The following is a 10,145-nucleotide window of genomic DNA, read 5'->3' as shown; positions in this document are numbered from 1 at the left end:
TCGACATCCCGAGACCGTCAAATTAATTAAGGATGGGAGAAATTTGATGACTCTAAGCTGTCGAAATTTGATTTCTAAAATTTGTGGGCTTTGGTCCGTCGAACTTTCTTGTCAAAAATTTCAGTTTTCACATAGTGTTTACTTACTCATGTAAGTAAAATTAGGTCGGATCATAACACATGTAATATATATATATACCTTACATGCTACAGTCGAAATCCTTAAAAGTTCGTCAATCTCAACACACTTTGACTTCACATCAAGCCACTTGGTCACCTTGTATGAACGGATGGCCTTAGCCTAGTGACAAACACCATATCCACATTCAACATCTCATCGTCAAAAGAGTGCATAATATGTGTCCACAACATAATGCAATATAATGACAAATCATTTATAATCATATAGAAACAAAACTAATATCTACAAGTGATAATAAATCCATAAGTCCACCACAATCACTGATGAAGGTATGGGCTTAGTCAGAGGATATGCAATCATTTGACCTAAGAAACCTATAACTTCAATTATTTTCTTCAACCAAATGGAAATCATATATTCTTGTGAAGAAAAGTTCAATAAATTATTTCTATAACAATTGTAATGTCCTTGCAAAGTCCAAAAAATAATTTTCATCATCCGATTGACTTCTGAACTTCTTCCTCATCAGGTCAACATCATTTCATCTTGTAAGTACATCTAAAAACTTTGAAACTAAGCCATACGAAACCTCAATGATCCTGGATAGATATTTTTGAAATACTTAAAACAAATAAATTATTGTGACAAAAGGAACATTCAGATCAAACATTACGACTATATCTTCAAAATTTTAAGTATGTCGTTACATTTTATTAATCACGCTCACGAATAGTTGAAATAGGTCAAAAATTACATTTTAGTCTTTAAAATGTGTTTATCATATTCCATTTAATATTCACTGTTATAAATCATTGGAATGCATCCTTAGTAGGTTCGATTGCGAACAGAGTGAAAGCATCTTGACCCATAGGAGTAGATTCGCTTTGGGTTTTCGAAAACCCTTTTTTGGGATTTAGTGGAGTCAACACCTATTTCTAGGTTTAGAAACAAAAATTGACATCGAATAATAAATTTGGATCAGTCTACAAGAAATTTTTTGAGTATGAGGATTAGATTATGGGATTGGAAGGTGTTAGACATCAATTCTGATTTGCAAAATTCAATATCTATTCTTACAAAAAAAAAAAAAAAAAAAAAAAAAAAAACTCAATCTTAATAAAAAATAGAAAAATTACCCTGCTGATTATTTGTAGTAGATTGTTGATTGTGGCAAGGAGTTCCCTCAGAAATATATGATTGATCGAACCTCTTTCAATGTTCTTGAGTTACAATTCGCCTTTGGATCTACTTTTAAACTCAATGAAAATTCCCTTGAATGATTTGCAACTATCGTCTACGATTTGATGAACTTCCTAAGTCATTTTTGGTTGAGAATTGAAACTATGAGTGTGAATATTGAATTGGGACTTTGGTTTTTGTGTTTTGGTAATGTGGATTAAGTTTTGGTGGGTTTTTTTTATTAAAGAAGTCATTCCAATTTTGGTGTGGGGAGTGTTTATTAATAATTTTTTCTTGATAAAGTTAAGTTATATTAGGATTAATTTTAGATTAGGTTTATCTCTTAGAAATTTAATTTGATTAGGATTATCTCATTGTTGTTTGATCAAAATTAGGATTGCTTTGTTTAATTTACTTAGATTAAAACTTAAAGTTTTTATAATTCTTGAGACCCACCCATGGAGGGTCTTTTAATTAATTATTTGGTGGGTTCTACAAATTTAATTAATTAAATTTATTAATAATTTAAGACTTGATTAATTTATTTCAGTTAAAATTTTATTAAGGTTTTCTTATTGTCAATTTAATGCTTTTAATGTTGATTTCAAGATTTTTTAAAGTTGTTGGATTTGTGGTAAATTACAATTTTACCTTCGAAAAGATTTTTTACTTTGAGATGTCATTTTTCGATGTTTTGAAAAGAGATATTTTAGATGTTATTCCTACGCATTTATTAGGGTGTAGGAGGAGTGTTTCAATCCTCCACCCGGGATGCATGCGACTCATTATCACGGAATAATGTTGAAGTGACTTCAAGATTGAACTTCACAACGCACACCCTGACATGAAAGTGTATCGAAAACAAAGATGTTTTCCCTCAAGATTTCAGGTCAAGATGTGAGATATGAGGTCCAAGCTTGAGGTCACTCCAGCACTTCTTTATCAAGAACCAATCGTCAAGTATAATGCTTGCACTCACACACCCCACCTTTGGTCTTATGAGTGATGGTAATATCCACAAAATGACGTGATAAGCCGACAAGGCTCTAAAAACATTAAAACGCTCCATCGTATATTTTATCTTATACGTATATTTTCTCCAACCTATTAATGTCGATAAGACTGCAATAGTAACCTAGAGAGATCACATATAACTCCTCCCACGTGTCACTCTCTTACTAGCGTTTACCAATTATAAAAGCATACTACTAAATTTGATGAAAAAACAGTCAAAATGGTATTATGCCAATTGTCATTATTTTCTAAGTGTTTGTGATTAGAATTATCAATCTGTGATAAGGAAACTACTAAAGTGACACAAGGTATTTACTACAATTCTCACAAGTATGACGTGGGATGTGTACATAATTATAAATGTGTTTTCTCGTGATATAAGTAAAAATCATCTATAATTATATATATGTTCACTTCAAAATTGTAAAAATCACAATAAATATTGTGTCACCCCACCACGACTCATCTAACATGATTTAGATATTAAAAAACAAAGAGTAATGATTTTTTAATTCCATCACATGGCATATTCAAAATACTCTCATGACGTGGTATGTGTTAAAATCATAGATTTTTTGTTTTGTTTTGAAATACACAATTGCACATATTTATAAGGATATGTAAATGTATATTTCGAGACAAATAAATCTATGATTATAGCACATGCCACGTCAGAAAAGTATAGGTGAGAGTTAGAAAATCATTATTTAAAAAAAAAAAACAAAAAACCTCTTATACCATGTGGCTTACATGAACGAAGGCTACGTTGTTATTCCCAATGTATTTATTTAAGATGGATAGTACACTAAAATTGAGAATCATTGTGACGTGGTGAATGGGGGCAAAGGAACAATTTGATAAATAGAGGTATCATTTTCATTAGTATATTATTTTGGATGATTTAGATACCTCCTTACATATTCAAATTAATAAATATTTACCACAACGTTGATGGATTTGTCTCAATCACCCTCTTATTTTTGCATTATTTAGTAGGTCAGCGGAGCCACGTTATTCGTTTTGAAATTATTTGTGAGACGGACAGTGTTCCGCTAGAGTTTATATCCAATCTACTTTTAAATTTTGGCAGCATTATATCGAAATTGTCCTTTATTATTCTTTTCTGATAATAAAGCTGACAATAATTACATCGCGGACGTATGAATATTGTATTGTGCCTGTAGACACCCGAATTTGAGCGGGCCCTCGACGTAAGATGCCCCCAAAAATCGAAATTGGGATGGGCCCCAAAGCCCAAACCTACGAAAAATACAATGCATTTTCAATTAATAAGTGTCCGGGGTCACCCACGTGGCCCATGGACCCGCACACCTCACCACTCTCATACATCTTTAAAATCAACCCAATCCAATCCAACTTAAGTCCAATCCAACATAAAACCCAACTCAACACTATTCTACAACCCAACCCAATCCATCACCTAAGCCCAAAACCCTACCCAATCTACCACTAAAGCCCAAAGCCTACTTCACTACCCAAATCCAATCCAACCCATCATCATCACATCAAACCAATCACCAAGAGATGACACATGTCATCATCTTCTTCCACCTCCCTCATCTAATCAACTCAACCCATAACCTACCCTACCTAACCTACACTATTCCCCATCCTCTCATCATCAACAACCCACAACTCACCCATAACCCTACCCTAACTAACCTAACCTATTCCCCATCCTCTCATCATCAACAACCCACAACTCAACCCATACCCTATACACCCTAACCTATCCCTCATTCTTTAAAACCACCCACATCACAACCCATATCTATCCATCACTTTCCCTTAAAACACTCCCATAAAATCACCTCAACCCATACCTCAACCTACCTCCCATACTCTTCTCTCTAATCATCTAACCACCATCACCAATCAACCAATCTCTCCATCTCTCCATTTGCCACATGTCATCATCCCTTCAATCCTCTCAAAATCAAACCAATCACCACTCATCTCTCCAATCAAACACCATACTTCTTCAACCATCTCAACACTCCTTCTCCAAACAACTCCCTTACACCACCACTCCTCCCATCAACCATCACTCATCTCATCCCACCAAACACTCTACCCAAATGGATTTGGGTAAGATCCAAACCATTTGGGTTAAAACACAACCCATTTCCATCATTACAAAAATACCCTCATTCTCATCTCAAATTTCATACCCTTTTCCTCTAACACCCATGCCATTATCCACCATTCTAAAACCCTCACCCTATTATACCCCTAAAATACATCCCAACTTCTATAAAAACCCCTCCATTCTCTTCCTACACTACCTAATGAAAATTTGAGAAAAAATCCTAAAAACACTACAACACTCTACTTTACTTTCTTCACTATACTCAACCCTCTCTCATCTCATCTCAACACCTCACTCTCAACTCAACTCAATCTTCTACAACTTCAAGCAAGTCCAAGTCAACTCAAGAGAAGACATTTGAAGATCAACTCAAGGACAAGGTGGGTTTGGACCAAGAACACCCCCCTCAACTTCCCTCCTCTACTCTCCCTTTTCCCACACATTTGCACACACCACCATGGGTTAAATCACAAAAGGGCCCCTTCTATATAAGGGTGCCCTTAATGATTGAATCCAACATTGAAAGTCCCTCATGTTTGAGGGCACACATCGATTTCCTTTCTTTTTCATTTTCATTTTCTTTTTATTTCCAAAAAACCGAATCCGAGGTTACCACATTACGTGGATGGAGTAGGGTGCCTAACACCTTCCCTACTCCATAAATGGACTCCCTTACCTTTGAATCAAAGGTTGGACCGAATGTGCTCTATCCATACGTGAGTCATCAAACGTCTAAATGACATGCTTTTCAAAGAAAAAATAATTTCGGGTGACCATTCACACCCCTTTCCGAATTTGAATGGTGGCGACTCCAAAACACCCCAAAGTGGAGGGATGTTTGAAAAATATTGAAAATCCCGTGTCCACAGCTTGGCGACTCCGCTGGGGATGCAAGACTAGTGGGTCCGACCCTCTTTTGATTCGGTCATTATTTCCAAAAAAAAAAAAAAAAAATGTGTGTTCATTTCCGTATTTGTGCTTATCTTCTAACATTTTTCATGTCTTCTTTTTTTTTTTTTTCTATTTTTATTTCCATTGGAGAATGCTTGTAATATTTATTTATTTCGCGCTTTGTATATGTGTTGGACAAGGGATGTAAGGATGGATACGATTCAAAGAATGCACGCACATGCACTTGCGATTCACACCCTTATGCATAAGCCACCCCCTCCTCTTTAAATTTCTAACCCCGGATGCCGGTACTCTCAAGCCCCCGAGATCGCTATTTTGGGTGGCTGGGAGGAGAACATCCACCCCATTCACCAACCTAAGATGTGTGCACTTTGGTGTCCATCAAGGTTTGAAGAATGGGTAGCCGGAAAACTACCTACAAGCCGCATGCATCAAAGCGCAAATAATAGACAAAGGACACTAAGGTTTCCAAAATTTAATTCCGTATCCATCCCACGTGTATGTGTTGTAATTTTATTTTATTTCTTTTCTTGTAGCCCACGATGGCAAGTTGTATAGATTTTAGGATATTTTTATTTTGTGTCTAGTTTATATGTCCCCCTAGGTAAAAGGGGGAAATCTGTTTTTTTTTATGTTATCATATGCATCATCAAAAAAAAAAAAAAAAAGTGACATTTTTTGTGGCCCAAGCCAAAAAACAGAGGCTATGTGCCTCAAAACTCAGAAATTTCGAGTCAAAATGGGATGAGGATCAAAAACAGAGCAAGGTTGGAAGGCCAGAAAAGGTTCTGGTCCGTGCTTGAAGCACGGACTCAAGAAATTTTGTCAAGTCCGTGCTTAGAACACGGACTGGGCAAATGTTCTTAGGTCCGTACATGAAGCACGGACCAGTGGAAATTTTTATGTTCTGGTCCGTACTTGAAGCACGGACCAGCCAAAAAGTGTTAGGTCCGTGCATGAAGAACGGACCCAAAAAAAAAAAAAAAAAAAAAAAAACAAAAAAATAAAAAAATAATAAAAAATAAAAAAATAAAATGAAAACTCCTGGCCCGCATGAGGATAAACTGTGAACGGCTAAAACACAAAAAAAAAAAATTCAAAAAAATTCAAAAAACTCGGACACTTGATCTGAGCTCGACCCAAATCTCCAGCCTAAACAAGTTCGAGAGACGCTGGGAGGAGACATAGATCACCTTTTCGAAACAAAAATAGACGAACCCCAAGTCTAACCCACTCTAAACGAACCTACCTTAACCTTTTTGTACCTTTCCACTACACTCAGCCTTAGCCAACACTTCGTCCCATTAAAAGTCCTTTCGGATCAGGGAATGTTCTAAGGCATCATAATGACGGTGGCAGCACCAATGATCTGGCAGCTTGATCCGGACCTCAAGTCTTATTAGTCGTTGGAAGACGCGAGAGGGGAGTCGAGGTCGGAAATTCGAAAAAAAAAAAAGAAAGTACTCGAAGTGTAGAGCAGCCGATCTTGCGGCTCAACTTGAGTTGCCGAGCCACGAATAGTCGTCAGCAAACTCGAGAGGGGAATCTAGATCTGTTACTCAAGAAAGAGTACCACTACAAGAGTAGAGTCGCCGATCTCGCAGCTCAACTTGAGTCACCAAGCCACAGAGACACAGAGGCTCCAAACAAGATTTGCAATGTAAAAAATCCAAAAAAATACAAGCATAGTCTGAAAGGGCATAGTGAAAACCCGAGAGGGCGCTATGAGTAAAAAAATCAGACTATGGCAAGATCAAAGCCACCGGCACGATGAAAACCCAAAAAGGCATCGATGCGCAAAAATGTGGAAACCGGGTCTGGTGAAAACCGTAACTGGCACCAGGGGCAATAATGGAATTAAAAAGAAAAAAAAACAAAAAAAAAAAAAAAAAAAAAAAAAAATAAAAAAATAATAAAAAATAAAAAAATAAAATGAAAACTCCTGGCCCGCATGAGTATAAACTGTGAACGGCGAAAATTTCCCAAAATCCCAAGTCCCATGCTCAATCGATATTCACCCAGTACTGGGGCACTGGGGATGACTCTAAAAAGAGCTTGAGAACTGCTGACATCTATATCCTCAGTAGTTGGCAAAAACCCGAATATCATCGAGATAACAAAGGTTTTTCGAAAAGTCTTCATATTTTGGATCTACAATATCAATTCGACAAAGACAAATCACAAAAAAATTCAAATATTTTCAAAACTACTATTTTGGGCCGATGATGAAAAATCTAGGACTTCTCCAAACATCATGTTTTCAAAGCAATAGATACACCTGAGGCCAAGTAAGTAAAAAACCTATTTTCCTTCCATTTCAAAAAGTTTTACATTACATTTTGTAAACACAAAAAAAAAAAAAAAAAAAAAAAAAAAAAAAAAAAAAAAAAACAAAAAAACAGGAAAAATAATGCCAATCACACATCTCGCCGAGAAATGAAGAAGGAATCGAGTCTCTCTTCTAAGGCGCGAATGCGGGCAGCTTGTCCCATCATTACCACCTCAGCATCGGAAGCATCACAACTCACCGGGTAGGATGCAAAGGCATCAAAACAGGGACCTTGAGTAAGTCTCTCCCGAAGATCATCAATCTTTACCCTCAGAATGGAAGACTCTTCAATCCTCAAAGACTCGAGTCGAGCTATCTGGTCCTTCAAATCATTCTCAGAACGTAGCCAAATCTTCTCAATCCGCTTATGAGACACCTTCATCTCCGCCAGTCGATCACGGTGGTCAAAAGAACGAGAACTAGAAGACCTCCTTTGAACTGAAGGCGTGGCACAAGTTCTCTCAGCAATCTGTTGTTGCATCCAAAGTTGGTAATTTTGAAAAGAATAACTCGAAAATACAGGATGATCAAGAGTCATCACGTTCTTCCAAGCTTTCTCTAACCTATTACGCAATTGCCACGAGGAGGGAGAAGAAGAAAAAGACCCGACCCACTCTCCAAAATCTCCATGAGTCACTATACCCTGTTCTTCACCAAATTGCCACAACACACGAAGAGGGATGTAGTGAGTAGCTCCAGTCAAACCAATCAATATGGCAAAACAACTCTGAGAAAAGGAAAGAACAGGTGAAGCCGAAGGTTGGAAGGTGCCTAACCAACGTATCTCTTCATCTGGTATACCTTGCAAACTTTCAAACCAACCCAACTGGCCACCAGAATGGACAGGGAGTTTTCGTTTGTTCATCAAAATCACCAAATCAACATGGACGTTGAAAGGACGACTAATGGGTGTAGTCAAAGCCAAATGATCGAAGAACCAAAGCTGCACAAAAAGGGAAGTCAACTCTAATCACAACACTTCAAAATTTAAAGGCTTAAATCATGATGATTACAAACCCAAAAAGCAAAAACAAAAAAAAAAAAAAATAATAAAAAATCAAAAATCAAAATCAAAAAAACCAAAAAATCAAAATGGTATTTTGCAAAAGCCAAATTCGATTGCTTAAAGACTAGTTTGAAAATACCCATGTCAAAATTTTCACAAAATCATCACAAATCTAAGACCTCACACGAGCTCCGCGCCACGAGGTCGAGGAAATCAATCGGCACCCTGTCAGACCCCGTGCTTGGGTAGCCATCTTTTATCCATCAAATCAAATCGGTGTTTTCAAAAACTTGTCTAAGCAAAATCCTCGGACCCGCACAAATCAGGGTTTCGTCTATTCTTTGCAGTTCTTTGCACGCAACTCCTGCAAAGAGGGGCAGCTGTAGACACCCGAATTTGAGCGGGCCCTCGACGTAAGATGCCCCCAAAAATCGAAAATTGGGATGGGCCCCAAAGCCCAAACCTACGAAAAATACAATGCATTTTCAATTAATAAGTGTCCGGGGTCACCCACGTGGCCCATGGACCCGCACACCTCACCACTCTCATACATCTTTAAAATCAACCCAATCCAATCCAACTTAAGTCCAATCCAACATAAAACCCAACTCAACACTATTCTACAACCCAACCCAAATCCATCACCTAAGCCCAAAACCCTACCCAATCTACCACTAAAGCCCAAAGCCTACTTCACTACCCAAATCCAATCCAACCCATCATCATCACATCAAACCAATCACCAAGAGATGACACATGTCATCATCTTCTTCCACCTCCCTCATCTAATCAACTCAACCCATAACCCTACCCTAACCTAACCTATTCCCCATCCTCTCATCATCAACAACCCACAACTCAACCCATAACCCTACCCTAACCTAACCTATCCCCCATCCTCTCATCATCAACAACCCACAACTCAACCCATACCCTATACACCCTAACCTATCCCTCATTCTTTAACCACCCACATCACAACCCATATCTATCCATCACTTTCCCTTAAAACACTCCATAAAATCACCTCAACCCATACCTCAACCCATACCTCCCATACTCTTCTCTCTAATCATCTAACCACCATCACCAATCAACCAATCTCTCCATCTCTCCATTTGCCACATGTCATCATCCCTTCAATCCTCTCAAAATCAAACCAATCACCACTCATCTCTCCAAATCAAACACCATACTTCTTCAACCATCTCAACACTCCTTCTCCAAACAACTCCCTTACACCACCACTCCTCCCATCAACCATCACTCATCTCATCCCACCAAACACTCTACCCAAATGGATTTGGGTAAGATCCAAACCATTTGGGTTAAAACACAACCCATTTCCATCATTACAAAAATACCCTCATTCTCATCTCAAATTTCATACCCTTTTCCTCTAACACCCATGCCATTATCCACCATTCTAAACCCTCACCCTATTATACCCCTAA

The sequence above is a fragment of the Akebia trifoliata genome, chromosome 4 (genome assembly GCF_017979445.1).
Source record: "Akebia trifoliata isolate Shusen 1 chromosome 4, ASM1797944v1, whole genome shotgun sequence".
In the NCBI taxonomy this organism is placed as follows: domain Eukaryota; kingdom Viridiplantae; phylum Streptophyta; class Magnoliopsida; order Ranunculales; family Lardizabalaceae; genus Akebia; species Akebia trifoliata.
The sequence above is the reverse complement of the archived record's forward strand: the minus strand, read 5'-3'. Positions refer to the sequence as shown.